Source organism: Protopterus annectens, chromosome 1.part2 (assembly GCF_019279795.1).
Source record: "Protopterus annectens isolate FY-2018-M chromosome 1.part2, PAN1.0, whole genome shotgun sequence".
Classification (NCBI taxonomy): Eukaryota; Metazoa; Chordata; order Ceratodontiformes; family Protopteridae; genus Protopterus; species Protopterus annectens.
Genome location: NC_056727.1, coordinates 318,863,718 through 318,882,146, shown reverse-complemented (window position 1 = coordinate 318,882,146; position 18,429 = coordinate 318,863,718).

The following is an 18,429-nucleotide window of genomic DNA, read 5'->3' as shown; positions in this document are numbered from 1 at the left end:
TCTATGTCAAGCAAAGTTCCTCATTAGCACTCTTCAAGAAAAATCTTAATGAGTGAATGGGAAATAGGAAATACACCCCAGGGATCACTTCTGTTGCTCTGCTCGACAGGGGCACAGGAAAATAACTTTCTTGGGTGGCATAAGCCAGGGAGCCTTGTTGGCTAGGCTTACTTAGGCCCTTGGCCCGATAGCCTAGTTCCTACCTATGAACCTATGAACCTATATTGAGACACTTCTTCCTTTAACCCTTGTCTGAGCAGCTGCTACTCTGAAAGTGTGGAAGACACTGAAACCTTGCAGTTCCAGGGCACTATGTCTTGATAACTGCACAGAAGTCTATATTCTTGAGTGAAGGGAATTTTTTTTTTTTTTTTAGGCTTCTTGCATTGAGCGGTAACATCTTGAGGTTTTTGCTATGTTGATGGGTTTGTCAGTTTGGCGTTGCCTAAAAAGGACACTATGGGGAGGATAAAGTTTTAGTTACTATTTAAAAGCCTAGAAATGACAGGTGCAGACCATCCTTGGCAAAGCAATGTGGTCTGTTTACCATGTCCTCCCAGGTCCCTATCAAATGATCGAAACGCCATTTCCACGAATACGAAATTATTGACATGTATTGCGTGAACTATGTAAATGCCAAATGTCCAAAACAGCGAAATCCAAAATGTCGAAGTGTTTTGGTTGGCCCGTCTGCAGTATAGCTCCGTAAGGTAAATGTGCGATAGTTATGGACCTTAGGGAAGGGTGCGGGTTAAGGTAAGTGTATAGATGGGTAATGTATGTAAGATTTAGTGTAGTGTTAGAAGTAGGGTTTTGTTAAATGTATTTATGTGCATTATTTATTTTGCTAGGGTATATCTCCATAGAGGAAGTGTGCAGTAGTTACGGACCTTAGGGTTAGGGAGGGGTTAAGGATAGTGCATAGATAGTTGTGTATGTAGGGTTTAGTGTAGGGTTAGAAGTTGGGTTTTGGTGCTTTACTTTAGGGTTAGGAGTAGGGTTTGGTTAGTGTATGTATGTGGTTTATTTATTTTGTTTGAGTAGGTAGTATGTAGTGGGTGGTGGGATTGGCCGACTATGACCGTTCGATGTTTTAAATTTCGTGGTTTAGTGCGTTAGGTCTATTTGCGATTTGATTAATATGCATCGCTCTTTTGGTATTTGCTGAAATGGATTTTCGCGGAACTGATATAGACCCCGTCCTCCCAAGCTGACAAATATTGGGTCCCCTTAGAATGAAACCAGAAAGACAGGCAATTGTTGAATTCATCATCTTTTACTCATATTATGACATCATCCTCGGTGATGGTAACATGCTGTTCAGTGCTTGGCTCATACTAGCCTGAGACACATAGCGTGAGAGCTCCTTAATATCTCTCTTCATACAGTCCAGAGGTATGTCTCAGGTTATTTACACCTAAATGGAACATGATGGAATCATACTGCTACCCATAGTACAATGACTTGAGTATGTGCATGATATGGCAGATCCTGAATCTAGATAAGTAACTATCCATTATCTTCTCCTTGTTCAGTCTGTTTAAAGGGCATCAGTATGTCTTACAATGGAGTCACCTATGATGAGAGTCTTGAAAAGTGTGTTTGCTTGCCTTAGGGACTTAATGTTTAGGGCTCCATTGACAGTGACTGAATGTGTGGTGTTAGGTGCTGTTTTTTTCTGAGTGTCTTTGGGCTTGCTGAGGCATAGCTTTGTCAACATGTGGTATATGCGATCTTTGTTGTTTAGGAAGATTACTTTTAAGTGCTTCAGCATATGTTAGTCTATGTGTGAGTTGTGTGCAATGTGAGGTAGGTGTTGTGTACCTGGTTTTGACAACCTGATGTGCGCTTGTATACTAAAGTTTTCTCTTAAAGCTTCTTGTGTAGGTACACCTCTCACATATTGTGTCTGTTTCCTTAAAGATTATGTGACTGCCTGCAAACATAGCACAATTTCTACATTGTCTGAAGATGGCCATAGCCACCATGCTGGCTACAGACAAATTAGGAAATTGCATATCTATGATGTCTTTAAATTTCTAGTCTCCCACCAGGACACAAGTGCTCTTCAGCAATTACATTCTGCTTGCTGAGCACACTCAAGCTAATCTGCAGTCTGCAGCTACCACTCCACCCATACAGTATAAGAAGGAATCACTACTGCAAACTAAACAAGGATATACATTTTGAGCCTCAAGAGCAGGAGCACACTCAAGCAAATCTGCAGTCTGCGGCTACCACTCCACCCATACAGTATAAGAAGGAATCACTACTGCAAACTAAACAAGGATATACATTTTGAGCCTCAAGAGCAGGAGCACACTCAAGCAAATCTGCAGTCTGCAGCTACCACTTCACCCACACAGCATAAGAAGGAATCAGTACTGCAAACTAAACAAGGATATACATTTTGAGCCTCAAGAGCAGGAGCACACTCAAGCAAATCTGCAGTCTGTGGTTACCACTCCACCCATATAGTATAAGAAGGAATCAGTACTACAAAACTAAACAAGGATATACATTTTGAGCCTCAAGAGCAGGGTCAGTCCACCCAGGCATTCTACTTGTATGTTTTATGAGAGTAAAGCTATTACATTAGCAGTATTTCTTAGTAGTTCTCAGCATGCTAATAAAACTGACTGTTGTAGCCTTGTGCCCCCCCAGCTAGTACAGTAATCCTAACTGTCCAATAGACAGTATACATTTAATTCAGATCCCTGTGACTAAATTAACCATCAAGCAGCCCTCTTGGTGCTTTCTGCCTTAGTTTGTATCACTTGGAGGCCCACCTGTTTATTTGCATCTCTATACATTCCCCTTCATTGCTAATGTATCTCCCTACTCTAATCTGTGCACAAACTGGTTACTAATAAGCAAGTCAATGTGAAGACACACTCCCAATCTTAATAAACTTTGCTGTCTCTTCTCTCCTTCACTTTACAGGTAGTTTGAATTATTACTTACCCCTCTGAGGCCTTCACTGATTTCCACTGATTGCCTCTCTGGTTTCTTTGCATTCCACCTGGTCTACACCCCTTGTGCTATCTCCCTCCGCCAATACTAAGTCTATATAAGAATCCTGCTGAGCATGGAGCCATCTTTAAATTTCTAGTCTCCCACCAGGGCACAAGTGCTCTTCAGCAATTACCTTCTGCTTGCTGGTAAGCCATTAGACCTCAGGAATTTGTTTAAAGTGTTTAGATTTGTAAAGTAATACTTACTTTTTTCTCTTGTCTTGGTGGGCTCTGCCCCGCTCCGTTCACCTTCGCTAATGCTCGGGCTCTCTCCGCTTCCCTTCCCTGCCCCCTATTCCCTCTCACCCCCTCTACCTCTACATTTATAGTAATCACAGCCACACCCATAGCTCACCCTCACATCACCTCCACCAATCACAGCTCCTCAAGTCATATCACATTATACCACACCAACTTGCTCCACACAAAATACTCCCGATCACTCTCATTCCCACTTGGCATTTTTTACATCACCCACACTACTTCCCCATCCCCATATAGTGCAACCCTATAATTCCTATTCAGACCCCCCACCTAGAGCAAACTTAAGCTTTATAACCATGACTATCACACAACTAAGTTTAGTCTGTCTTCTCATAATTCTTTACAACATCACAAGTTATCACTCTAGCAATATCCCTAAACTTAGTAGCACAACACTACATTATGCACTCTCATATACAGACATCACACATTATAGTAATATCTGTCCACAATTGTTCAAGAACTACATAATGGACCAATTCAGAACTAAACACATATGCTCTCATTCCTACCCAAAAAAAAAAATACTTTCTCACACTCCTCATCAAACTCCAACATCTGTATCACCATTTTAACACCAGGCTCACCATAACTGGGGATATCCACCCCAACCCAGGCCCAAATCCATCCTGTCCAACACAAACTGCTACAACACAAATGTCAGAACATAACACCCCCACTTTCTTCATCCCTGGGCAAATCAGCAACAGCAGCAAAACCAACCATCTTTTAATGCTAAATATTAATATTAGAAGTATCAAAAATAAAATTCCTGAACTCCAGGCCACAATAGCATACTACTCCCCAGACATAGTTGCTTTAACAGAAACCTGGCTAAATAAAAACATAGCTAACTCAGAAGTTCTACCTACCGGCTACAATATCATTAGACAAGACAGACCACTTCGTAATGAGGGTGGAACTGCCTTACTGTACAAGTCCAACTTAACTGTCCATCAATTAACAAACTCCTACCCATCCCCCCAAAATTTGGGACATACTTATCTCACAACTTCAACTTCACCCTCAAAAGGTCATCGCCACAATTGTGATCTATATTCCACCTGGTAATACACCTGCTAGTCTTGAAGACTTCTTATCCTGGTGTTCTTCCACATACTCACAAGAAACCCTTATTCTGGGGGACTTCAACCTAGATTGGTTCACCTGTATATCAGAACCACCAAGTAATCTAATGAATCTCCACGGCTACCAGCAGCTAGTCCAAATTCCAACTAGATGTGATAAAAAAACTAAAAGGGAATCCATCCTTGACTGGGTCCTAACTAACAGCCCCACCTTGTACCCTCACACAGGCAGTCTCCCAGACACCTTAAGTGACCACAACATAATATACTTTATACATAGTAGAACAAGCATATGCAAAACCATTAACTATATATCCACTAGAAACACAAAAAATTCTTTCTTGAGGTCCACAACACTTTACTCTGTAACTGTGACTGCCCCCACCCCCCCAAAAAAAACCCTCCCACTTGACCAGGCTGTAGAATATTTCAACAAAACATTTCTACAACACCTAGACACTGTCATTCCATTGCGCAAAATCAAGATTAGAACCTCTACAAACCCCTGGCTCAGCAAAGAAACCAAACAAATCATCAAGTCCAGAGACACTGCCTGGCTTTACTATAAAAAAACAAAGAAACACAAAGCCTAACTAAGTACCAAGAACTGCGCAGCCATGCAAAAAAATGCATGAGGCTGGACAAAAAAATCCTACTACACAACATTACAAACTAAATACCAACACAACCCCCATAAATTATGGAAAAATGTAAACCAGCTACTAAAATCCACCAAAAGGCTACCCCCAAACCAACCACCCATGACACTAAAGTTCCCATCGAAACACAATTCACCTCCCACTTTGTGAACTCAGTTCTATCCTTAGTATCACAGGAGAGTTCCTTCCTCACTATCCCCCCAACACAAATAACACTAATACAAGCTTTACCCTCAAAACAGTTTCCACCACTTCAATCAAAAGCATGCTCTCCAAACTAAAAACCTCATCAACAACAGCCGACCTACTCCCCAGCTATTTCTTGAAACTCACAGCAGATGCTATTGCTATCCCAGTCTCCACTGTCATAAACAGATCAATTGTTGAAAACTATGTGCCCAAACTCTGGAAAATATCCTATGTTACACCCATACATAAAGGCGGGACCTCCACTGAACTTAATAACTACAGACCCATTGCTTTACTCTCCCCCCTGGCCAAAATCCTATAAAAATGCATCCATACCAAGATGCTAAACTATCTCCTAGACAGCAACATCCTGTCACCTACTCAGCATGGTTTCAGACCTGCCCATAGTACCACTACAGCCCTCCTCTGCTTCACAGACACAGTAAACCATCTCAAAAATGAAGGCCTACAGGTGTCAACTCTTTTTTTGGATATGTCCAACGCATTTGACACAGTCTCACACCAAATCCTGCTAAACAAACTAAATCAATATCACCTATTAAATTCCACTCTTACCTGGTTCCAAAGCTACTTAACTGACAGGTACCAAACTGTGAAATGGGAAAATTCTCTCTCTCCTCAGTTGCCCATAACTATAGGAGTCCCACAGGGTTCTACCTTAGGACCACGACTATTCACAGTCTTCACAAATGACCTCCATACCTCCACACAGCATGCATCTATCATTCAGTATGCAGATGACACTACCTTAATCTGTGCTGCACAAAACATTCCCACCCTCCTGCAAACAACTCAACTAGCATTCTCTGACATTGAAAACTACCTTACCAAAGCCCAACTTATCCTCAATCCAAAGAAAACTCAGCTTATGATTATAACCAGTTCTAACAAAAACACTGATAACAGTCAATTCACTATCTACTCCACAAATGCTACTCCAATCACTCCAGTGGCACAGGCTAAGCTATTGGGAATAACCATAGACTCCCACCTAAACTTTGATAGTCATCTCAACTTAACTATTAAAAAAATACATGTCAAACTGGGATCACTCTACTGTATCATACCATTTCTTACCAACAAAAACAAGATCAGCCATTGCTCACTCCCAACTTCTATCCACCCTACTCTATGCATCTCCCATTCTGACTAATCTCAACAAAACTGAACTAAGCAAAATAGAAGCCTGCTATAACAGAATTTCCCACTTTGCTGCAAATTGCTCATATAGGACTCATCACTGTACTGCTTTGAGACAGCTCCACTGGCTTGAACTGCCCAACCTCCTAACCTACAATCAGCTCTGCCTCTGTCATTCTATCTATTACCTCCCGAATAAGTGTCCTGCCCTCAAAAACCTAGTACAACATCACTCAGCCAAAGGGCCTCTTAGATCATCAAGCAAACTACTACTAGAAGTCACCAACAGCTACAATAGCTTTGGAGATGCACTATATAGTAGTTCAGTGGCTAAAACATGGAACTCTGTCCCCACTAGCATTCAAATCACATCATCCAAAGCCTCCTTTAAAGACCACATCAGGCAATATTTCAAGCAAAGTTGGCAGTGCCATGATTGCTCCCCAGGCTAGTGAAAGCAGATAGGGTATACATACTAAATCTTGAGTACTTGATAATAGTTTTCAGTCTTACTCACAGACACTGGCTAATCTACAGTGTATGTACTGTACCTGTGTACTATGTATGTATTCTACCTGTGTTCCAAATTTCAGCTGTACACCACAAATCTATTAATTACCTTTATTTTTAAATTATTATTTTCTTGTTTGTTCTCTCCACTGTAACTGTTGATGTGCTGCATACCACTGTAAAAACATGTCTCTTGTAATTTGTGTGTATACTGATCATGTCTAAATAACTAAATGCATCTGTAATTTTTCTGTGTGGAGCTTTTCTCCCCGGGCCTCTGCTGAAAAAGGGCCTTTTTGGCTCAGTCAGACACCCCCGGTTAACAAATGTAAAATAAATAAATGTCCATGCTGTCCAGGCTTTTAATTGTTGAGCTACAAGGAGCTGGTGTATTTGGGTTAGAAGGCTATTAAGGGTGCTTTGTTGGTGCACATAAACAAAGGTGCTTTATTGGGGCATAATATGCTAAGCAGTATGTAATTATACTAACTTTAATGCTTACACAATACTGATTCTACCAAATCTATAGGTATTGTCACCCCCCACCAGCTGTTCTAAGCTTGTTGGTATGCACGGTATTTGTTAAATATTTACTGATTTTCAATGTTTTACAAGTTTTATGGACCATTATATAGGGAAATTTTGTTTTCTGGATGTTTTCTACTTTACAAGACACTGCTAGATGCTGCTGCACAGTGAGTACTTGTGTGCAAATGCACCAAATGTACAACAGCACAGAAGAAAAAACAGAAAAGTAACTAATGAGCCCTCTGACCAATAAAATCACTACACTGTAAACCCTTTGGTGTGTTTCCCAACTCAGATAGTCCAGGCAAACACCTCCTGCCACAAGATGAATAAACCTAGTCCTCCTAATGTTAAAACACAATAGAAGAGACCCACAAGTGCAATACTACCATAAACCAATTAAACAACTAGCTGGAAATACCTTGCTGAAGACGATTTCAATACCATCTTATAGCTGTAACAATGAGAGGAACAGCATATTTTTAAATGAAAATACTGAGAAATGCACAAACAAAAGCAGGAAACAGTAGCAATCACAAAAAATAACTTAAGCAAGTATGATTTAGCAATCAAAAGTACTTAGCTTTGCCTGGATGATACTGGATACATGTAAAACAGTTCTGAACACAGACTATGATGCCAAGCTTTGCTGTGCTCTGGGAAAATGAGAGGAGACAATATGTAGTAAAGGACGTTTACTCAAGAGCAATACTGGTTTGTTGGGTGGGCACACTCAGTATTATGGCTCTGTGGAGGTGTGAAGAGTACTTAAATAGCTTATACAACAGACAGTAGCAATGAAAGAGATGAGTAAGGGACTTTGGAAATCAGATTACCATAAGGGGTGGATGCCAGAGACACATCCTTATAAAACCACAACAGGAAAAGGGTGGGAGGCTTTGGAAAAAAAAAACAAGGAAGAAGCAGGCTAGCTAGAGAGGGATCCAATCAAATAAAGCCAATGTTGAGCTCTTTCAGAAACTTCAGCTTAATGTCTCAGTGTAGGTGGGGCTACAGGCCAATGTCCCCAGGCAGATTATCATTATTAATGTTTCAATGGGGCATGGTCCAGACACAAAAAAACAGTGGAACCAAAGGCACTAGAATGCAACTTTAAGCAGATAAATGATAAGCGGAATATAAAAATTGTAAGAGCAAAAACTGGAATATCAACACTGTAAAAGCACTGAAGCACAACTGCTGGAGCATAAGAATAATACTCTCACTATTGAAATTCTACTGCAGTTTAAGGTACCAGACTATGTAGAATTTTACCAGTAACACTGTTTATAGAATAAATTCAGTAATAAATGACTAAATAAGTCTCAAACCTGGCAGTAGTTCACTTTTCTGCCACAACTGTGAATGAAACTACAAGACAAAGGCCCAGCAGGGTTTAAAATACAAACATCTAGCCTTTAAAAGTAATTATAGTTGTGGAGCTAGAAGTGCATTATAATGTAGAAATGCAATCATCCCAAAACTGCAAATTAAACTTCAAGAGTAAATTCCCAGCACTAACTAAAAAATGCAAGCAGATAACTTTTTTGGGCTAAAACATGAGGAAAAAAGAAGAAACATACAAAGAAGTATCACCACACAGGTCACTATAAGTGCAACTGAAATATTTGAATAGAATTGAAGTAAAACCTTTTTTCTTTTTCTTTTTTGATGAAAAGCTTGTTAATAACAGTTCAGGGCTTACTCCAGGGCAAGTGTGAGGGATGTGCTGGATAACTCTCTTGAGCCAGTTGAGCTGTTGGGAGGAACAAGATAGGGAAGGTCATTCTCTATTCCATGAGCTGATATGTTTAGCAATATAGTGGGGTATAAGATAAAAAAGGTTAAAAAACAAATGGTATAGTAACAAATTACATACCCACATTTGATTTGGTACAATTGCATTCTTTATTGTGAAGGCATGACAAATTGAAATATCTGGGAATCTGAATTAAACAAGATATACAGCAAGCTGCTAAAGAAATAAATGTGGATGGTGATAAGTACAATAAGGTAGTGGAAATGGTGTTCATGAAAGAGGAAGATAAGGTAATAGCTACCAATATGCTTCTGGTGTTATTAATCTCATACGTAGGACAGGAGTATCTTTATCGGCCAGAAGAAATCATTTAAAAGAAATCACAAGAGAAAGGAAGGATTTATTTTGGTAGAGTACAAAGGAGACAATTCCGTGAGACAGGATCCTGTTGCTAAGAGAAATTGGAGTCCAGGGTACATCATTTACTGAAGTTTACTTTCAAGTAACCCAGCTCAGATTATTATATTTACTCCAGATGCAGAACTACATGCCCAAATGGAAAATGTTGTTCAATCAACAAGAGGAAGAAGGTGCACAACTGTCTTTGAGCTTGTGAGAAATCATGAAGAACCATGCTCTTGAAATGAGGGTATTAAGTATGTAGTAAATTATACATGAAGACTTCTACAGTTAAAAACTATTAGACCTTGGCAGAAAAATATACTCTGAATAGGTTACAAAATAAGAAAGGTGAGAAAAATGGGATAAACAAGAACCTCAAATATATGGAAGAGGAAACATAAAAATCACATGTACTAGGAGCAGATGCTAGCAGGTGAGGTGCCAAAATCATAGGCAGATGGAATTTGAAACAGATAACATGGGGTGTATGGGATTGTTGTCTGAGTAAATGAGAATAAGAGGAAAAAGAGACAGCAGGATTTTAAACCATGACAACAAAAAGATGAGTTCTAATTAAGTCCTATAAGGCATTGGTTGAATTTGAAAACAAGTGCAATAAAAAGATGAGAGAGGGGTGGCTAGAGATTCCATTGACAGAAAAAAATAGGGGAAAATAAAATGTTCTAACTCCAAAATACACTGCAAAAGCTAGGAAATTTAGAATAATTCCCTTACAGCATTTGCAAAGATATTTTTTATTCTAGTCCTTGATTCGTGTTTTAGATGTGATGTGAAAGAAACGGGTACGCAGGAAAATCTTTCTTTGGGAGGGCAGTAGGCTATAACAGTTTAAGACAGATCTGAGTCTAACAATAGGAAAACTCATAAAATCTGAAGTATGTTTCACTAAGTAACTGTTTTTCCTAAGCTAGAGTTGGATATTTTAAAGCAAGGTTACAACTGCTGATGACAACAGCCAAAAAAGCTATCACTAGACAATGAAAGTTAAAAGAGAAACCAGAAATATGTGGTATAAAGGTGAGATTAAGGAATTAGAGATGAAAGATGTAGTGTGAGGGGAAAATAAACTGGTGGCTAAGAAAATTGCATTATGAGAAAATAGATGAACATAGTCAAGTAGTAAGGAGATGACTACACCTCTAGATAACCAAAGAGAATGCTGAACAAAATAAAGAAACAAATAAAAGACAGAGGAGTCATAGAAAATAAGGGAATATAACTAAGTAGAAAATTTTCCTAGAAATGCTATTTACTGTACAAATGTGGAATGTTAGAAAGGTAACTAGAAGAAAAGGAAGTAAAAAATAATAACACCTGGTAAACAACAAGGGGAAGACATTGGGGGGAATTCATTAAAGCCTACAATGGACTTATGTTCCATGTAAGCATAGTGGCATGGTGCTTACACAGATGTGCGATCCAGTAAAAGGAGCTGAGGGGCATGCACAAGTGTGCAAACACAGAAGTGTCTGTGGCATGCAAATCACTGCATAAGTAGGTGAAATGCATGCAAATGAGGGTGGTAGAGTGATCCAGCAAGCAGACAGGCAGTCCTGCAGACCCCATGTTGGTGTCCGTAATGTACATGGAAAAATTCCATGTACAGGATACAAAAATGACACCAGGAGCAGTAAAAGTGTACATAGATTGTCAAAAATAGCATAGTGGACACAGATATGTGCAAAACTATCCACCATGTGTCCAAAACCATATGAAAAAATAATGTAAAATAATTTTATTTTTTTTAATACCCTAGGTATGTTTGCGCAGCATGCCGCTGTATGCTAACGTGTCTTTATGGGGAAAAAATAGAAAAAGAGTTTAAAAACCAAATTTGTGAGTTTATAACAGTAATGCATTATAGGGCACTGTGTGGAGTATGTACAATGTTACACAGCTGTGGTTGCTAACAAGGCAGACCCTGGAACTGTGTAGTTTCCATGTTCTGTGCACAGATCTGTATGCAAATGAGATGGGGTTACTGAATAGCACAAATGGGTATCTATGTCTGCAGATCCCATCTGTGTAGGCACAGAATCATGTCGGTGCCCACAGAAGAGGTAGCTGACATCAAAGGGGGGTGTGTCTGAGTGCTTGTAAGCTCATTGGAATTTAACAGCACCTGTTTGCATTGCACACCACTGAGCTGAGCAGGGACTGTGTACAATGACTACTAAGATGCATTTACCCCTGAGGCACATCTTTCATTGTGTTTGCTAGTGTTTGCATAGAGCGCCGCCTTTCTGAATGTGACCTTCCATGGGGGTGTGTCCATGGACTGCTAAGCTCTGTTTATCTTTGTGGCGTGGGTTTGAGCAGTGCCCTGCAGTGCTCAGCAAGGAAGGCTCTCAAAAAAAAATTGGTTGAGAAAACCGATGATGTATTAATTACCAATGAGCCCTGTTTCATTTAAACTAGGGCCATCAAATCCCCTTAATGATGTACTTGGCAGGTGGAATGCATCGTAGCTAGCCAATCACACAGGCTACACCTACAGCAGAGCACTGTAAAGTATGCATACACCCAACAATTCCCCCACACTATACACCATTGGAGTACAGACTTGGGAATTTTAACTGAGAGAATGCTAGGTGCTGCTGCAAGTCTGTTACATAAGTATGTGTTAGATTCTGAGTGCAATGCAGCTGCTGATGATGCTGACAATAGGCCTAGACTGAGAAGGAGAAGAGTCTTCAGGCCCAAGGTAACCTACTACATGAGCTGGAGATTGTAGAGCACCACAGGGTAAACAGGGACATACTACAAGAACTCACTGAGCTCTGCCAACCTCAACTCAGTCCCAGAGCCAACAAAAGGAAACCCATCCCAGTGGAAACAAAGGTATGTGTAGCCCTTAGGATACAAGCTACAGGTACTTTCCAAAAACCAACTGGAGACATGATGGGGGTCTCACAGGCATCTGCTTCCAGTGTACTCCACCAGTTCCTGGATGACATACTACCACATGCCATTGAGCACATTTATTTTCCCCACACTCCTGAGGACAGGGCCAGCAGTATGCGACTCTTCTAATGTGTAACACACTAAGCTGAGGTACTGGGTGCCATAGATTGCACTCATGTACACATCAAGGCATCACCCCATGAGGAGGGTAGAATCTACATCAACCACAAGGGCACACTCCATCAACTGCCAGGTCTTGTGCAATGTCCAGAACATTATCCTTAATGTGTTTGCTGGCAGCATTGGCAGTTATTTTGACTCCCATATCTGGTACTCATAGGTTCATAGCTTCATAGAAGTGTACTAGGCTAATAGCACTGGAGCCATTATAAGCCTAGTCCATAGGATTACCCTGGCAACATGCCACTTGACCTTAGTTTCCAGTGGCTCTGTTGAGTAGAGCAATTGGAGAGATCCCCAGGGTGAATTTTCTATTTCCCATCCACTCATCAAGATTTCTCTTGAAGAGGGCCAGTGAAGTGCTCTGTTTGACATGTACAGGAAGTCTGTTCCATAGCATGGGCAGTCTCTGGGTTATGAACCTGTCCCTCCAGCATGTTCTGTTGATTATGGTAATGAGGGTGAGGTCTCTGGAGCGTGTGGTGTGGGGGGATTGGGATTTCTTTAGATGTAGCATTTCTAACAGAGCTGGGACAGACATGGCTTTATAAGTCAAGCAAAGATCGCCTCTAAGTAGGCGATATGAGACAGAGAATAGTTGGAGTTTTTTGAGTCTGTCCATATAGGACAAACGTGTAAGGCCTAGGATCCTCTTTGTGAGGTACTTTTGCAGCCTCTCCAGTTGCTGCAGGTGTCTAGTGAGGTGCATGCCAAATGGGGCATTGTACTCAATGACTGGCCTAATGAGGGAAGAGAAGAGGGAGGCAATGACCTCTTTCTTCCTGGATGCAAAACCCTTAGTAATGAGATGTGCCACACAGAAGGACTTTCTGACCATACCGGCATTGTGGTTGGCAAAAGAGAGGTTGCTGTTAACCTGTGTTCCCAGATCTCTTATAACATCTTCTGAGTTCAGTGGACCACCGTTGGTGTGGCAGTTCATGGAATCTGTGTTTTTCCCAAAGGGGATGACAACACATTTTTTGGCATTGAGCTTAAGGTCATGGTTCTGACACCAGTCGTTGGTCTCAGTGAGGCCTTTCTGTATAATGTCAACATCACTTGGGGAGTTAATAATGGCTCCCAACTTGCAATCATCTGCGAACTTTGTCAGCCAGAGTCCCTTCATGTTGGACTGGACTTCTGAGAAGTAGATACCAAACAGGAGAGGATCCAGGACCGATCCCTGTGGGACTCCACTTGTGACTGGTCAGCAGTCTGACTTGAAGTCAGCTATCTTCACACTGTGGGTTCTATCTGTGAGCCAGTTTGCAACCCACCTAGTGATATAGGGGTTGATGCCTAGCTTAGTGAGTTTTTCTATGATTCCTGAGTGAGGAATGGTATCAAAGGCCTTGGCCAGATCAAGGTAGGCTGTATGAACCACCTTGCCTTCATGCACAGCTCTGGTGACTGACTCAAATAAGTTAACCAAGTTGAGCAGGCCTGATCTACCCTTCACAAAACCAAACTGTGTGGGATCCAGAGTTTGGAGATTCCCTATATCCTTGTTTATTAGGTCCTTGATGATGCGTTCCATAGCTTTGCATATCAGACTTGTTAGGCTAATGTGGTGATAGTTCGCAGGGTCTGTACACGTTCCTCCTTTGTGAAGAGGGATGACTATAGCAGTGCACCATTTGGTAGGGACAAAGCCTGAGGTGAGGCTGTGATTGAACAGGGCACACAGGTGAGGTGCCACTTCACTCTGTAGTTCATGTAGAATACAGCCAGGGATATTGTCATGTCCCATAGATGCTATATTCTTGGCATTGGACAGTGCTGTTTTAACCTGTGCAGCAGTAATACTGGGTGCCTGGCAATCTACTGATGCTGTGATTGGTACTTTGGGGGGGGAGAGGGGAAAAGTTGGCACTGAATCTGTTGGCCAGTATATTGTCAATATCTGTTGGCTCAGTATAGGAGGTACCATTGTGCAGTAGCTCAGAGTAAATCTGGGTATTGCCGTGGAGGTTCTTTACATAACTATAGAAGACTTTGTGGTTGTCTTTACTATCTGCTGCAATTCTGTTTTCATAGCTAACTTTAGAGGATTTGATGAGGGATCACAACTTTTTGTTGAGGGTGATAAGGGAGTTTTTCTTGTCTTGAGACTTCACCTTATTCTGCATCAGTTTCCTCCTTCTGTTGTAGAGTTTGTCTATGGTAGGGAACCACCAGATTGGCTTCCTTTTTGTGGAGGAGATTGTCTTGGTTCTATTGGGTATGGTGAGATCCATGCATTTTTGTGTATGTTCGTACAGTGCATTGGTGTATGATTCGGTGGTCATGCAACTATTCTCCATTTGCATGGGTGCCATGAAGTTAGCCACCTCTGTTCTTAGGAGCCCAAAGTTAGCTTTGGAAAAGTTTTTCATGCCAGTTACCTTTGAAGGGGGTGTGGGATAGATGTGGATTTCCAAGGTGATTAGTTTGTGGTTGGATCTAACCAGGGAGGAGTTGACTATTGGTGTAGAGCAACGGTAGCCCATGTTAGTAATGACCAGGTCAAGGATGTTGCTACCTCTACTGGGGGTAAGAACGAGCTGGTCCAGGGCATTGGAATTAATGAATTCCAGGAAACATTGGGCAAGTGTATTGGTACACGAGTAGTTTTCCCAGTTAATGAAGGGGTAATTAAAGTCGCCCAGTGTGAGAGTGTTAGGTTGGACCCTAATATTCTTCAGGGTGCTTAGGAATGTGTAGTGAGTGTCTTGGGACATGGTTGGGGACCTATAACAGGCTATGACCTGAATCGCTGTCTTACCCAGTGTTAGCTGCACCTGAAGTATCTGATGCATTATGTTGGGCTACCAGTCTGGAGGTGTGTGCATCCTTTATGAATATGGAAACACCGCCACCTTTGGAGCTTCAGTCCAAGTTCTGGGGCCAAAAGATGTGGAATGAGTTATAGCCTGGTAGTGCAGGGGTGCTTTCTGCTGCCTTGAACCAGGTCTCTGTTAGAGCACAAATGTCAATGTTCTCCATTTTAAGGAGTGCTTCAAGTGAGTGCATTTTGAGATTTAGACTTCTAGCATTGAGCAGCATGACCCTCAGACTGCATTTGTTTGTAGCTGTTACGGTGGTAATTTGGTCTTTGGAACACTGCCTAAAAAAGGCACTATAGGGGTGGCAAGAGCCTTGGCCAGTATCTGGAAGCCCAGGGGTGACAGATGCAGGCATCTTTGACAAAGCATCAAGGTTAGTCAATCATGTCATCCCAGGCAGAGAGATACTAGATCCCTTTAGAATGACACCAGAAACTTAGCTACATGTTGAAATCAATCATTTTCTGCTTGTACTGTGGTATAATTCTGGGTGATGGTAGAATGCTGCTCAGGGATAGGGTTGTACCCACCTGGGCTACATAATCTGAGAGCTCCTCCATGTCTCTTTTCATGTAGTCCAGGGAGGTATGTCTCAGGTCATTCACAACCACATGTACAATGACAGAGTCATATTTGTACCTTTTATTGAGGGACCTGAGAGCGTGCATTATATAGCAGATCCTGGCACCTGACAGGCAGCTGACTATTCATTTCTCTTTATTTAACCTAGTGAGTGGGACATCAGTGTGCCTCACTATCGAGTCACTTATGACTAGTGTGCTGGGCATGCTGTTTTGCTTTAGGAGCTTTGGTTGAGTGGCACACTGTTTAGGAGAGTTATGGGTCTCGTGATTAGTGTTGTGTTGTGGTGGTTGAGTGCATTTCTGCCTTGGAGGTCTCAGCTGTTTGGGTAATTTTTATTGAGTGCCTCTGCGAAGGTGGGTGTGTGGTTTGTGTTTTTATGTGAAGGCAGTGCTGGTGTATGTTCTGGAGGACTATGTGTTCCATGTGGTGTGGTGCAAGTGTTGACCTTCTCCTCTTGACCAGCTATTCTGGTTCTGTCTGGAGAGTGCGTGGCTTCCAGTTTGGATATATAAGTGCATCTCTTGCAAGTCAAAGTGCTGGGAGGTAAGAGGAGAGGATTGTCGGTGTACATGAGGCAGTTGCCACATTGCCTCAAGATGCCCTAGTTCACCAGGTTAACAGGAGAAAGCACAGGGAACTGACATTTAGACATGTCTGGAGGGGTGGGCATTAATAAGAAACACTGGAGCTGTTTCCTTGTAGAATGTTTAGTGCTGGTAGCACTTTTCTGAGCTACAATAAGTCTGGTATGGTAAAGTGCTAGACTAATAAACTAGTAAAAGTGCAGGAGAGGAGAAAACGAGCAGATCTAAGAGAAAAATTGAAGAGCAGACTTTGGCACCTCTCAGAAGCTTACAAACAGTCCTGGATACAGCAAATCTGTATCTGGACTAGACTAGTTAGGGAAACATGCGCAACATGGGCTTTTAGACCAGAAAGTTGAAAGAGATGGAACAACTGCCCTAACAGCCAATAAACTACAACTTCTGTGCCGGAAACCATCCCCTAGTGCTTACCACTTCCACTGACAAACTAGAAGGCTTCCCTCCAGCACAGAAAGGCTTGGGGGGGCTCAGAAGCTTACATACAGTCCTGGATACAGCAAATTTGTATCTGGACTAGACTAGTTACAGGAAAGGCGGGAAAAGCACAAACACAGGTTTTTAGACTAGAAGGTTAAATGAGATGGAAAAGAATGCCCCACTGGCCAATAACTACAATTTCTGGGCCAGAAACCACTTGCCTTGTGGTAGATAGGCTACCTAGTGCTTAACACTTCCACTGACAAGCTAGAAGGCTTTCCTCTGACACAGAGAGGCTTGAGGGGCTCAGAAGCTTACAGTCTCAGATACAGCAAATCTGTATCTGGATTGACTAGTTATAGAAAAGATGGGAAACAAGTGCAAACATGGGCTTTTAGGCCAGATATTAAAGGAGATGGAAAAAACTGTCCAAACGGCCAATAAACTACAATTTCTGGGCCAGAAACTGCTCCTCTTGTGGTAGATAGGCTACCTAGTGCTTATCACTCCCACTGACAAGCTAGAAGGCTTCCCCTCCAATGAAGAGAGGCTTGGGGGGCTCAGAAGCTTACAAACAGTCTTGGATACACCAAATCTGTATCTGGACTAGGCTAGCTATAGGAATGGTGGGAAACAAGCACAAATGTGGGCTTTTAAACCAGAAAGTTGAAAGAGATGGAAAAACTTCCCAAACAGCCAATAAACTACAAATTATGTGCCAGAAACCACTCCCCTTGTGGTAGATAAGCTACCTAGTGCTTACTACTCCCACTGATAAGCTAGATGGCTTCCCTCCAACACAGAAAGTGTTTGGGGGCTCTGAAGCATACATACAGTCCTGGATACAGCAAATCTGTATCTGGACTAGACTAGACTAGTTACAGGAAAGGACAGAAAAGTGCAAGCACAGGCTTTTAGACTAGAAAGTTAAAGGAGAGGGGAAAAAACTGCCCAAATGGCCAATAACTACAATTCCTGGGCCAGAAACCACTCCCCTTGTGGTAGATAGGCTATCTAGTGCTTACCACTCCCACTGACAAGCTAGAAGGTTTCCCACCGACACAAAGAGGCTTGGGGGGCTCAGAAGATTACAAACAGTCTTGGATACAGCAAATCTGTATCTGTACTAGACTAGTTATAGGAAAGGTGGGAAACAAGTGCAAACGTGGGCTTTTAAACCAGAAAGTTGAAAGAGATGGAAAAAGTGCTCAAACGGCCTATAAACTACAATTTCTGGGCCAAAAAACACTCCCCTTATGGTAGATAGGCTACCTAGTGCTTACCACTCCCACTGATAAGCTAGAAGGCTTCCCTC